The sequence below is a fragment of the Lissotriton helveticus genome, chromosome 5_1, assembly GCF_964261635.1.
Source record: "Lissotriton helveticus chromosome 5_1, aLisHel1.1, whole genome shotgun sequence".
Taxonomy (NCBI): domain Eukaryota; kingdom Metazoa; phylum Chordata; class Amphibia; order Caudata; family Salamandridae; genus Lissotriton; species Lissotriton helveticus.
The window spans coordinates 1,830,188,621-1,830,200,895 of NC_136065.1; the positions used below are offsets into that span (position 1 = coordinate 1,830,188,621).

The window sequence follows — 12,275 nt, forward strand, 5'->3', positions numbered from 1 at the left end:
GGGTGGGGTGGGGGGGGGGGGGGATGGGCCTCGAGGTAGCTGGGCCATGAGGGTGGTGAGCTTTGGTGGAAGGTGGGATATGATGAACGGAAATGCGTCCCTGATGGATATTGGTCACCGCTTGGGCGGGTTGCGTCATGGAGACAGATGGCCATGGAGGTAGTGCATGATAGAGGGTTGGGCTTCAGAATGATTTTCGCCAATTAGGGCAGGCTAGCAGAGATGTAAGTATACTGCTGGAGGTGGGCTCTACGTGGGGGGTCAGACTCTACTTCATCAGTGCAGATGACAGGGTATATAAACCCACACCGGTGGCGACTGTCCCACACTATCCCCACTCGATACTCACCAAGAAGACTCCGGTAGACCTCCTTATTCCTGTCGCTTGGACTCGACGGTGAGTGCGCAGCGGCTGGGGCGCCACTGGTTTATCTAGGTCTGCGCTGTAGCCCGCAGTGCTGACAAGGGTCATTTGCTTCTCAGGTTGACTGGCAATGGGAAGGGATACGTGGAGGAAAGGCCTGGTGGGTGGGAGGGAAGGCAGCATTTAGACCAGACTTATCACCTACAACTATGCCATTGTATCTTGCCATGGTAAAGAGAACTGGTTTTGCTGAAGGCCGCTGAGAGAGTAATATGTTGAAAGTTAACCTGAGAGATAATGGCTAATGTAATCTGGGAGACCACCAGAAAGAGGTCCATTTCTTTACTAAACTGATAAGGAGGCACAATGAAGGGTCTTTGTCTGAGGTGAGATTGCAGTTGGCGAAACCCTGTGCGGTGAGGTGGCAAGGGAGGGACCACTTCTGCCATGTGAGGCAGGGGGTGCGAGCATGCATCCAAAGACAAGGGAGGCATTGTGTGAGCGGGGAGGGTAAGGGAGACAGACTCTGTGGAGAGACCTCGCTTGAGAGGATTTATCTACATTGCAAGGTTGACTGTGGGACAAGTGACAGACTGCCATGGAGGTAAAACACAGGCAAAGAGTACCACCAGTCAGGAAAGACTGCTTATTGTGGAGGAGGTGTGAGGTTGCAGAGGAGAAACACGACGAGTTGAGTGAGAGTGCAGGAGAGAAGAAAAAATGTGTTCTACAATACGAAAATGCAGTTTATATTGCAAGCGGGTATGTCAGAAACATGCCATTGACACTTTCCCCTAAAAATCATTTAGCCCTCGGCCTCACGAGGCCACAGTCCCACATTTCACCGACCTGACTGTCCTAGAGGTTCTTTGCGCCCTAAAAGTAGGATGTCACACTAGGAGCAGATCATCGTGTGTAACAGTGAGATTAGGACTACACTGTCTTGTGTCTCTATGACGCTCCATAGATTGTTTAATCTATCCGTGGCACTAAGGGTACACCGCTTGTGGCACTGTATAGATTTTCTCATGTATCCATAGCACTTAATGTATATCCATTACACTTAAAGTAAACTGCCTGTGGCACTGAATAGATTGTCTTATGTATCCATAGCACTTAAAGTACATTGCCTGTGGCACTGAATAGATTGTCTCATGTATGCCTGGGCCGTAAGAGTACGCTGCCTGTGGCACTGAAGAGATTGTCTAATGTATTCACGAAAGACCACACTACATGTGGCACAGAATAGATTGTCTTATGTATCTGTGGCACTAAATAGATTGACTCATGGATCTGTGGCACTAAGAGCACACCACCTGTGGCATTGAATGAATTGTCTCAATATTCCACTAAAGAGCACACCGCCTGTGGCACTGAATAAATTGTCTCATTAATCCACTTAAGAGTACACCACCTGTGGCACTGAATAGATTGTCTCATGTATCCATGGCACTAATAGCACACCGCCTGTGGTATTGAATAGATTGTCTCATGTATCCGTGATCCTAAGAGTACATCGCCTGTGGCATTGAATAGATTGTCTCATGTATCCATGGCACCAATAGCACACCGCCTGTGGCATTGAATAGATTGTCTCATGTATCCGTGGCACTAATAGTACACCGCCTGTGGCATTGAATAGATTGTCTCATGTATCCACTAAAGAGCACACCGCCTGTGGCACTGAAGTGATTGTCGCATGTATCCGTGGCACTAATAGCACAGTGTCTGTGGCAGTGAACAGATTGTCTCATGTATCTGTGGTACTAAGAGTACACACCTGTGGCACTGAATAGATTGTCTCATGTATCCATGGCACTAATAGCACACCGCCTGTTGCATTGAATAGATTGTCTCATGTATCCGTGGTACTAAGAGTACACCGCCTGTGGCATTGAATAGATTGTCTCATGTATCCACTAAAGAGCACACCGCCTGTGGCACTGAAGTGATTGTCGCATGTATCCGTGGCACTAATAGCACAGTGTCTGTGGCAGTGAACAGATTGTCTCATGTATCTGTGGTACTAAGAGTACACACCTGTGGCACTGAATAGATTGTCTCATGTATCCATGGCACTAATAGCACACCGCCTGTGGCATTGAATAGATTGTCTCATGTATCCACTAAAGAGCACACCGGCTGTGGCACTGAAGTGATTGTTGCATGTATCCGTGGCACTATTAGCACAGCGCCTGTGGCAGTGAACAGAATGTCTCCTATCCATGGTACTAAGAGTACTCCACCTGTGGCATTGAACAAATTGTCTCATGTATCCATTGCACTAAGAGTACACCACCTGTGGCACTGAATAGATTGTCCCATGTATCCGTGGCACTAAAGCACACCGCCTGTGGTATTGAACAGATTGCCTCATGTATGCCCTGGAGTAAGAATACACCACCGAGGCACTGAATAGCTTCTCTCATGTATCCGTGGCACTAATAGCACACCGCATGTGACATTGAACAGATTGACTCATGTATCCGTGGTACTAAGAGTACTCCACCTGTGGCACTGAACAGATTGTCTCATGTATGTCCTGGAGTAAGAGTACACCGCCTGTGGCACTGAACAGATTGTCTCATGTATCCGTCATACTAACAGCACACCACCTGTGGCATTGAACAGATTATCTCATGAATCCGTGGTACTAAAAGTACTCCATCTGTGGCACTGAACAGATTGTCTCATGTATGCCCTGGAATAAGAGTACACACCTGTGGCACTGAATATATAGTCTCATGTATCCATGGCATTATTATCACACCGCCTGTGGCATTGAACAGAATGTCTCATGTATCTGTTGTACTAAGAGTACATCGCCTGTGGCATTAGACAGATTATCTCATGTATGTCCTGGAGTAAGAGTACACCGCCTGTGGCATTGAACAGATTGTCTCGTGTATGTCCTGGAGTAAGAGTACACACCTGTAGCACTAAATAGATTGTCTCATGTATCCGTGGCTCTAATTGCACACCGCCTGTGACATTAAAAAGATTGTCTCATGTATCCGTGGTACTAAGAGTACACCGCCTGTGGCATTGAACAGATTGTCTCATGTATGTCCTGGAGTAAGAATACACCGCCTGTGGCACTGAATAGATTGTCTCATGTATCTGTGGCACTAATAGCACACCACCTATGTCATTGAACAGATTGTCCCATGTATGCCTGGTACCAAGAGTACTCCACTTGTGGCACTGGACAGATTGTCTCGGGTATGCCCTGGAGTAAGAGTACACCATCTTTTATTTCTGTGGTGCTGAGTGGATCATCTCGTGTTTGTTGCACTAAGAGTTCACTGCCCTGTATCTTTGTGGCTCTGAGTAGGTCATATCATGTATCCATGGGTCCAAGACTACATGCCCTTTCATCTCTATGGGACTGAATAAATTTCCTCATGTATCCATGGTACTAAGAGTACACCGCCTGTGGCATTGAGTAGATTTAGCCTATGTATTCATGGTGCTAAGAGTACACCATGAGTGGCAATGAGAGGATTGCATCATGAATGCATGGGCTAAGAGATCACCTTGTATCCTTGTGGCAGTGCGTAGATCGTCTCATTTATTCACAGTTCTAAGAGCACACCACCATGTATCTTTGCGGCACTGAGCAGTTTGTCTCACATATCTGTTGTACTAAATGTGCACCACCATGTATCTTTACGGCACTGAGTAGATTGCATCATGCATCAGTGGAACAGAGAGTAATCCACATTGTACCTTTGTGGCACTAATTACATCACCTCATGTATCTATGGAACTAATATACTCCTCCTAATAGCTGTGTGATGCTGAGTAAATTAACTTATTAACAACTGTATCCATGATGCTAAAAGTACACTGCATGCTGTCTCTGTGGAATTGTGTAGGTCATCACCTGTGACTGCTGCACTGAGTGTATGCTGTATTATAGGCCAGATGTATTAAGAATCAATTCAGTAAAAGTGATCTTACATTGTACAGCGACTTTTACTGAATCAATTCTGATATTATTAACCCATCTATGTACTCATAAGTTGATTTGCAAAATCATCATAGTGAGTCACAATCCGACCTACCACAGTAGTATGCATGAAGTAGGTCACAAATTGAGACCCGCTAAAATAGGTACTGTCGGAGAGATGGTGGTCTGTTGGGTTCAGCAGATCACTATGTCTGTGATTGCTTTTCAATAAAGCAATGCTTTTTTTAAATGTAGGAATGGATCTGCCATTCATGTTTTCCCTTTTAACATAGGAGTGTCCACATTACAATAGATTTGCGGCTTTGATTAATTTTATGAACTGGATTTGAATCATATCCAATGTCCCACTAGCTCCAAGATTAGTCTACAATTTAGCTAGATATTCTACCCAAGGAGTTTTTACATTAATCTATGTTCACCTCCTACACAGTAGGCTTTTTAATATTTCTTCAAAGGCCTTTTTAATGTTAAAAAACTGGTTAAAATATTTAACCTCAAGCACACACTCCTGTTTTACCAGGGAAAATCCCAGCCCTAGTTTGAGCCTGGATGGTGAGTTAGGGAGGCCCTAAAGCAATCTAAAAGTGCAACACTTCGCTATATGACTCCATCACCTCAAACTACCATCGAAAGCAGCCGAGATGTAGCTCAAGATAGGTACCAAATTAGCAGATATTACACATAGTATTACCATTGAAGAAGACATTTTTCAGACCTGAAAAAAGCTCAGTTGAGGGCTGTAGCTCGAACTTTTAGTGTGGCTGCAAGATGTTGAAACTTCAAATCTGACTGTATAAGCATTTACCTAAATGTATATTCAGTGTAACTTTTCCAGTTTCACCTCCTGTTACAGATTTCAAATGAATGGCAGTTTTATCTAAGAAAAGATGGTATACTCAGTATGCTGTCATATTGAAACATTTTAACCCACGCATTTTGGAGAACATGCTCTAAATTTCCCAATCAAGCACCAAGGTCTGCTATATCTAACTTAAATAAGAAGGGGCGAGTACGCCCCCATCTTGCGGTTTCTATTGGTGTATAACTCTCGCAGAAAAAACAGTGAGGCACTGAGGGGCATATTACCAACGATTAGCGATATTTATCGCTAACTAGGCTTAGCAACGATTTTTTTATCGCCAAGCATCGCCGGAAATTATCGCTGAGATAACGTGCTATTTGCTACGTTTATCTCCAAAGCGATAATCTTTCCGGCGATAGCGTGAATATCGCTGAGAATACAGCGATATTCATGCATTAGCGACTAAATGTTCTTAGCCATGTTATCCACCTCCCATTGGATAACATGGCTAAGAACTGGTCTGGGCAGGTGTTAGTTTTTCGCGATATTCGCGCTTAGCGCGAATATTGCCATCGCTAAGCCTGCCTTGCTAATAGGCGTTAGCGATGTTACCGACTGCTTTCAGTCGCTAATGGGTTGGGAACGCCCACTTTGCATGTCATTAGCGATAATTATCGCCAACATGCAAAGCGGGCCCCAAACCGCTCGCTATCGCCTACAAGCTGTCGCTAACTGCTGTTAGCGACAGCTTGCTAATAGGGCGACAGAATTTTCGCCGCTTAGTGGCCGAAAACGGCAGCTAAAGCGGTAAAAAATGCCTATCGCCCCCCTTGATAATATGCCCCTGAGTATTATTTTAACTTAGGTGTCCGGATAAAGTCAAATAATGGTCCTTATTTATTTATTTATTTAGTGTTTTCTATAGTGCGAACATGACCCTGCAAGTGGTATCAGAGTGCTTCACAGCAGTATTTCAACATTAGAACCATTTAGAACCATAAATTGCAAATCACAAACTCTTTACAACAGTACACTACAGGGAAGCGTATAAACATATATAACGATCAACAATTGAGTTAGTATCAAAGCTCATTAAACATTAAATCACACCACCACATGTGCTACATATATACCCGCTCATGTGTGGGAAGTGAGAGGCTGGCGCATGACTGGAAGCAAACATGGAAAGATTGTATCTATAGGTACTGCTGCAAGGTCTTATTGTAGAAATGTTCTCATATAGAACGATTTTGCTTCTTTTTTGAATGCTGCGATGGATGGAATTCTTCTAATGCTAGGGGGGAGTGCGTTCCAAATTCGTGGTGCTGCCCCAAAGAATGCTAGGTCATAAGTTCTTATCTTGCGAAAACGAGCTGGTTTCAGAAGTAGATCGTCTTTTTGGCTGGTGCTTCGGTTTCCTCCTGACAGCGTGATTTTCTGTGCAAGGTAAACTGGCATTTTATGGTGCAATGCATTAAGTGAAGTGAATTCTTGCTTCGAAGGGTAGCCACCCTGCTAACATTGTACACAGTAGATTTCTGTTAGAACAATCCATAAAAGAACCATAAAATAACTCCTCTTGTTCAGAGCAGAATGGCAGATTAACGTCAAGAACACTATTAGGGTCCCTTTAATGCCTTAAAATTGTTGAAACCCGGTTTGATAAAATGGAATGATGTTGTTATGGTTTGCCCGCTTCTGTAATTCTTCAGCAATTCTTTGATGAATCATTTATCATCAATATCAAGGAGCGTAACTGAACAACAGTTAGATGGTAATTAATGGGTGCCATTTGATATATCATGAATAAAATGGCCTCCAGCAACTATCTTTAATTCTTCAAAGAGTTGTACAGGAGCTAAACAGCAAAGTAAGCTATTGGACCCAAAACCCATGCTTATTTCTTTTTTCGTTTTTTTTTTCTTTTTTGCTTCACAATTCTTTATTGTAAGTTTAAAGCAAAGCAGTGTATAGAGGAAGGGGGGATGTGGAACATAAGGTGCCATATGTGGAACAGTAATACTCTATGAAACAACAGTGCAAGATGAAACAGAGCGCCTGGTACATAGTATGCAGTGTTCATGATAATTTCTAAAGATGGTTCCATTCAGGGGCACTGTCAGCTTTAAAGGAGTTTATCATTTTAACCAGCCTTTGAAAAGGTATCTCTCTTGTTCTATTCCCAAGTGTACCACTATCAACCACAAAAGTGGCACTGTAAGGAATATACAATGATGTAATACAGGCATGCCACATCTCTGGGGGGACACAATCATTGCATCTAAGTATCTATTGTTTGTGTCACAGTGATTGACTTATGATCAAAATCTACGCGACTCATTAGATTTACAAATGTCAATCAGCTCAATCCATGTATTCTCTGCTGTTTCTCACTTAGTCTGCCCAGTCGCCCTTTTCACATTTGATTTCAGGGCCTTAAGAACACAGAAGTAATTATGATTAATACTGTTTTTTAATTTAGCTCCCTTACTGCTTTATTGATCTCCTTTTTTTGGTCGAAGGTTATAAGGGAATCAACCATTATGCTTAGATGTATGTGTATTAGAATGGGCATTTCATGTGATCACATGAGTCCTGACAGACCAGCTCTGGTGTCTTTAAACTATAACTAGGCTATCTGGTTTTAGGTTTAAACCTATAATAACTGATAAAACCCCACCGAAAGGAAAATAGCCATCACCGCTATATACATTTAAACACTGAAAAAAACACCTTCGTGGCCACAAACTAAGTGCAATTCAAAGAAAGGAAAAGAGGGGTGAAAGAGTCATTTTTATTTCTTCCTGAAGGGGCCAATACAATGTAATTTTGTTATACAAGTCAACAGCAAGAAAGACTGGTCTAACATTATTCTGCTTGAGTTTTGTTGTTTAGGAATGTCACTAAAATAGTGTCTCTTCTTCCTTCTGCTTTTTTCAGTTTGTGGTTATTGGTCTAAAGATGCAGTGTTTAGAAGCATGTTTTAGGTCATATTAAGTTATTTTATAAACTGTGGAGAATCAGGAAATGTAAAAATTCTTTTTGATATGTTTGCTACATTTGATTTCACTGATAGGTAAAATGGCTAGTTTGATAAGAATCTTTCCCAATATGTACCATCACATTTACCCACAGACAGAGAAAGGGTGAAATCCTTTGATACATCAGCCCTCTTTTATAGTGAGTCAGTATTGATTGCCAAATATCCTAGGCTTTAAACATTCAATGCAAGGTGTAGTGACAGGTATATGTGAAAAGAATGTTGTCACCAAACATCTAAGATCGTGGTAAAAACATGACGCCAGACGTTGGTAAACATGGAACGCAGTGCTACTTGCAATGCGGCTGAAAATGTTCCTACCAAGTTCAATAAAGATTGGAGTGATATTATTTGTATTTGTAGTAATACAGCTATATATATATATGAAAAAGTTGTATGATGTAAAAGTCGATACCTGAGCAAAAGTGCTTCCCTATAAGAGATCCATGTCACTTGCTAGATGGTATGCTGAAAGCATCTTTACAATCTTCAGAGTTAATGAAGAATGGTAGTGATTCCATTCTGGTGCACTGTTTCATTATGCCCAGGAACTAAAATGCCAATATTTCTCACTTTGTGCTTTGTGTGGCATCAAAGAAAGTCTCATCCTAACTGTGTCATTTAGCTGGTGGATTCTCAGTCCTAGAGGCTGTGAATGCCATATTATCCCTGTGGCAACAGTTTACAGAATGTTTGCTTGGTGATGATGCCAAAGGCAAGAAATGTGTTGATCTTTGGTCACATATTGATTGTGATGTGAAAAAGTACAGTCTACTGCATGCTTAGGTTTTTACAGGAAAACCTGACTGCTGTAGTGGACATAATCAAAATACTAGAGTCTGAAAACACCCTTGTCTACCAAGTGTTCAGCGTAATTGGTGTATATGTCAAAAATCTGCTTGAGAGTAGGCTGGGTGACACTTTTAGTGACTTTGCCACTGCAACATACTCCATGTCAGTAGTCTTGCCTCTTGGTGAGCAAAGAAATGTTGAGGAGCAATTCAAGAAATGTTGTTTACAGTCTATGGAAAATGGCTTGCAATGATGCATAGAAATGTCCCTCCACCAACCATGGCATTTGAAGTTAATGAAGCCTCACTGAGGTACTCTGCACAAGTTTTAGATTCCTTCTTTTTTTCCCTCCAGACTTTGAAAAGTACTGCTTCATTTTTGACTGCTTCAATAACTGAGGGCATATGTGCCCAAATCAACGCATATGTTGCAGAACATGTCCTTGAGAATCACAATCTTCAGGTATACCAGCATTGGCATGGAAAGCTATGTCATTGGCCAGAGTTAGCAAATTGTATACTAGCTGTTTTGGCATTGCCCATCTCAAGTGCCAATGTTGAGAGGGCCTTTTCACAGATAAACGTTTAGATAGAAAGGAAAGAGCGAGCACGCATGACCAAAGACTCACTAAAGAAGTATTGTTTGGTGTACTACAAAAAGTTTGTTGGTAAACATTTATTTGGACCTCCTCTACCCTGTGGACACTCTATCTATACACATGCACTGACAGTGCAGAAAGCAAGCAATAATTAAAAGCAAAACTTTCCATAAACACTGGAAAAACATGGGGGCATATTATCAAGCCTGGGCGATAAAATTATCGCCGCTTTATCGGCCGAAAACATCTAACATGGGCTTCGATTGGAATTCCATAGAGCATATTATCAAGCCCATTATCGCCGCTTTATCGGCCGTTTTCGATAAAGCGGCGATAATTTTATCGCCCAGGCTTGATAATATGCCCCATGGTTTCTGTTGTTTTTAATGGCGCAAAAATGTGTAACCACTGATAACCACTTTTTCTTAAGGCATTGAAAAAACTGGAAAAAAACACCAGAATTTACCAAAAATAGAAACTGAAAACAGGAAAGCCTAACTATAAATTTTCCATCTCTCAGGAACAAATATTGCAATCTCAGCTTGCACACCAGATTACATTAAGGTCATCTATTTAATTCTCTTTAGTTGTCCTACTCCTGCAGAATCCCCCACGTTCTCTGAAATTCATTATTGCTAATAGCGCCGTAGGCAAAATTATTAAATAATCGTCATGTAAACTATTTCAATACACAGTTGCCTTCCTGCACCCCTTTCAATGTGCAGGGATCTGACATCCATTTGAATAATGCATGCGTAAAAGAAAAAAACGAATAAAATAAAAATGCACACCTTGGTGTTGAAGTAGACAAAGAGACTGTTGCTGCAGGTTATTGAAGCCTTGCTTACAAGCATTGGCAAAGTCAGTAGGCCTGTCCTTCATTTTGAGTCCTTATTACAACGTTAAAAAGCCTGCTGAACTGAAAAAAGTGAAAAAGCTGGCTTTCTGTTTAGAAAGCTTCTATTACATAAAGAATTTACATTGCAAAGCAAAGATTCCAAAGAGGCGGAATAATAACACAAGTAGCTAATAGCATGAGGTGAAAGAGCAATGACCCCGTTTGTATATTTTAAAGAACTAGTAACAAAGAACAGAGCAGACAACTGTGCTGTCAAGATAGATCTAAAAATCCTGTTTCATTGACTGCCAGAGACAGAAAAGGTGTTGTAGGAATGGATAAAGGCCGTTGCACCTCACAAAAGTGAGAGAAGAGATGAAAGCCATGCCACACACATCTAATAGACTTTTTGTGTAAACGCATACATTCATTACCGTAGAGGGGGTCCTCTTTGACTCTAGAAGATATTCTAGTAAGTGTTGGCACAGAAGGTTTGTAAAGAAGATCACCAGCCTTGGCTTGGCATGAGAACTAGGCTGGCAACTGAATTGGGAGAGAAACAAGCATTGGCAGAGCCATAGGACTTGTCTGGATATTTTCCAATAAAGAGAGGTGATAGAAGGCGTAGAAGGGAGGAGGTAGAGAAAATAGGGGCATATTATCAAGGGGGTTTATCTCCGCTTTTTTGGCTTTAAAAGCCAAGAAAGCGGAGATAAAATTATCTCCCTATTACCTAGCTGTCGCTAACACCAGTTAGCGACAGCTAGGAGGAGATAGCGACCATCTTGGACCCCACTTTGCATGTCAGTGATATTTATCACTAATGACATGCAAAGTGGGCGCGCCAAGATGTTAGCGACTGGAAACAGTCGCTAACATCGCTATCTCCTATTACCAACTTTTGGAGATATTCGCGCTAAGCGCGAATATCTCCAAAAGCTAACACCTGCCCTGAGCAGTTCTTAGCCATGTTATCCAATGGGAGGTGGATAACATGGCTAAGAGCATTAGCTCGGTAATGCATGAATATCGCTGACTTTTCAGCGATATTCATGCATTGCGGCCGTTTTTTATCGCATTTGCGATAAACCTTGGTAATACCAAGGTTTATCTGCGATAAAAATCGCCGCAGCTCAGCGGTAAATTTTTGTCTCTAATCAAGCAATAGCGATAATTATCTGCTAATAATATCTGATAATAATATGCCCCATAGATCTCATATGCACAACAATGCCACATCTAGCCTCAGCTAGATTCAGTGCAAGATATAGCCTCAGCTATTGGAAAGATACACGGAATCTAATTGAGAACACAATCTGACCAATCTAAACTTGGCTGGGAGAGCACAAGAATAAGGCGTAAAACCTATCTCTCAATAAGAAGCAAGGAAGTGTGATAGGCAAGACAATCATCCAATCAAGAGTGAGGGGCTGACCCACAGCTGACTCTATGTATGATATTGTTCACAAAAGGTCTTTGATAATAGATAGCTAAAGCTGTCTGTGGGGGAGACCTAGAAAGGGAGTCCTTTCTTTCGCCCTAAACTCCATTCCTTTCTTAAGTCTTTCTCCCATCTTGCTCATTCTCTAGCTTTTTCCCTCTTTCCTATCTTCTCTCTAAACCTTTACCTCTTTCTATCTTTCTACCTGTTATCTTGCCTGTATCTTTCTCTTTTTTCACTCACCTTCCTCTCTCTCCTCATTCCTCTCTCTTTATCACTATCTCTCGTTCCTTTCTCTCATTACTCTACTTTTTGTCCCTCTCTACTTATGTTGCTTCTCTCTATTTGAAAGCTCCTTTTTTCGCTTGGTTTGTCGTCATCTATTTCTTTCTAAGTCGCTTAGTGGGCTTTTATGCCCCCTCTTTTA

The 12,275-nt window shown here is 41.8% G+C and overlaps 1 protein-coding gene across 1 annotated transcript in view; it reads left to right on the top strand.

The window, feature by feature from the left end:
* The first annotated feature begins 305 nt into the window (after positions 1 to 305).
* LOC144755870 (peptide YY-A-like) overlaps positions 306 to 12,275 on the top strand; it is a 101,064-nt gene continuing 89,094 nt past the window's right edge. The window contains exon 1 of the mRNA XM_078645235.1: positions 306 to 397. The gene's annotated coding sequence lies outside the window, so the exon portion shown is untranslated. The remainder of the gene's footprint in view (positions 398 to 12,275) is intronic.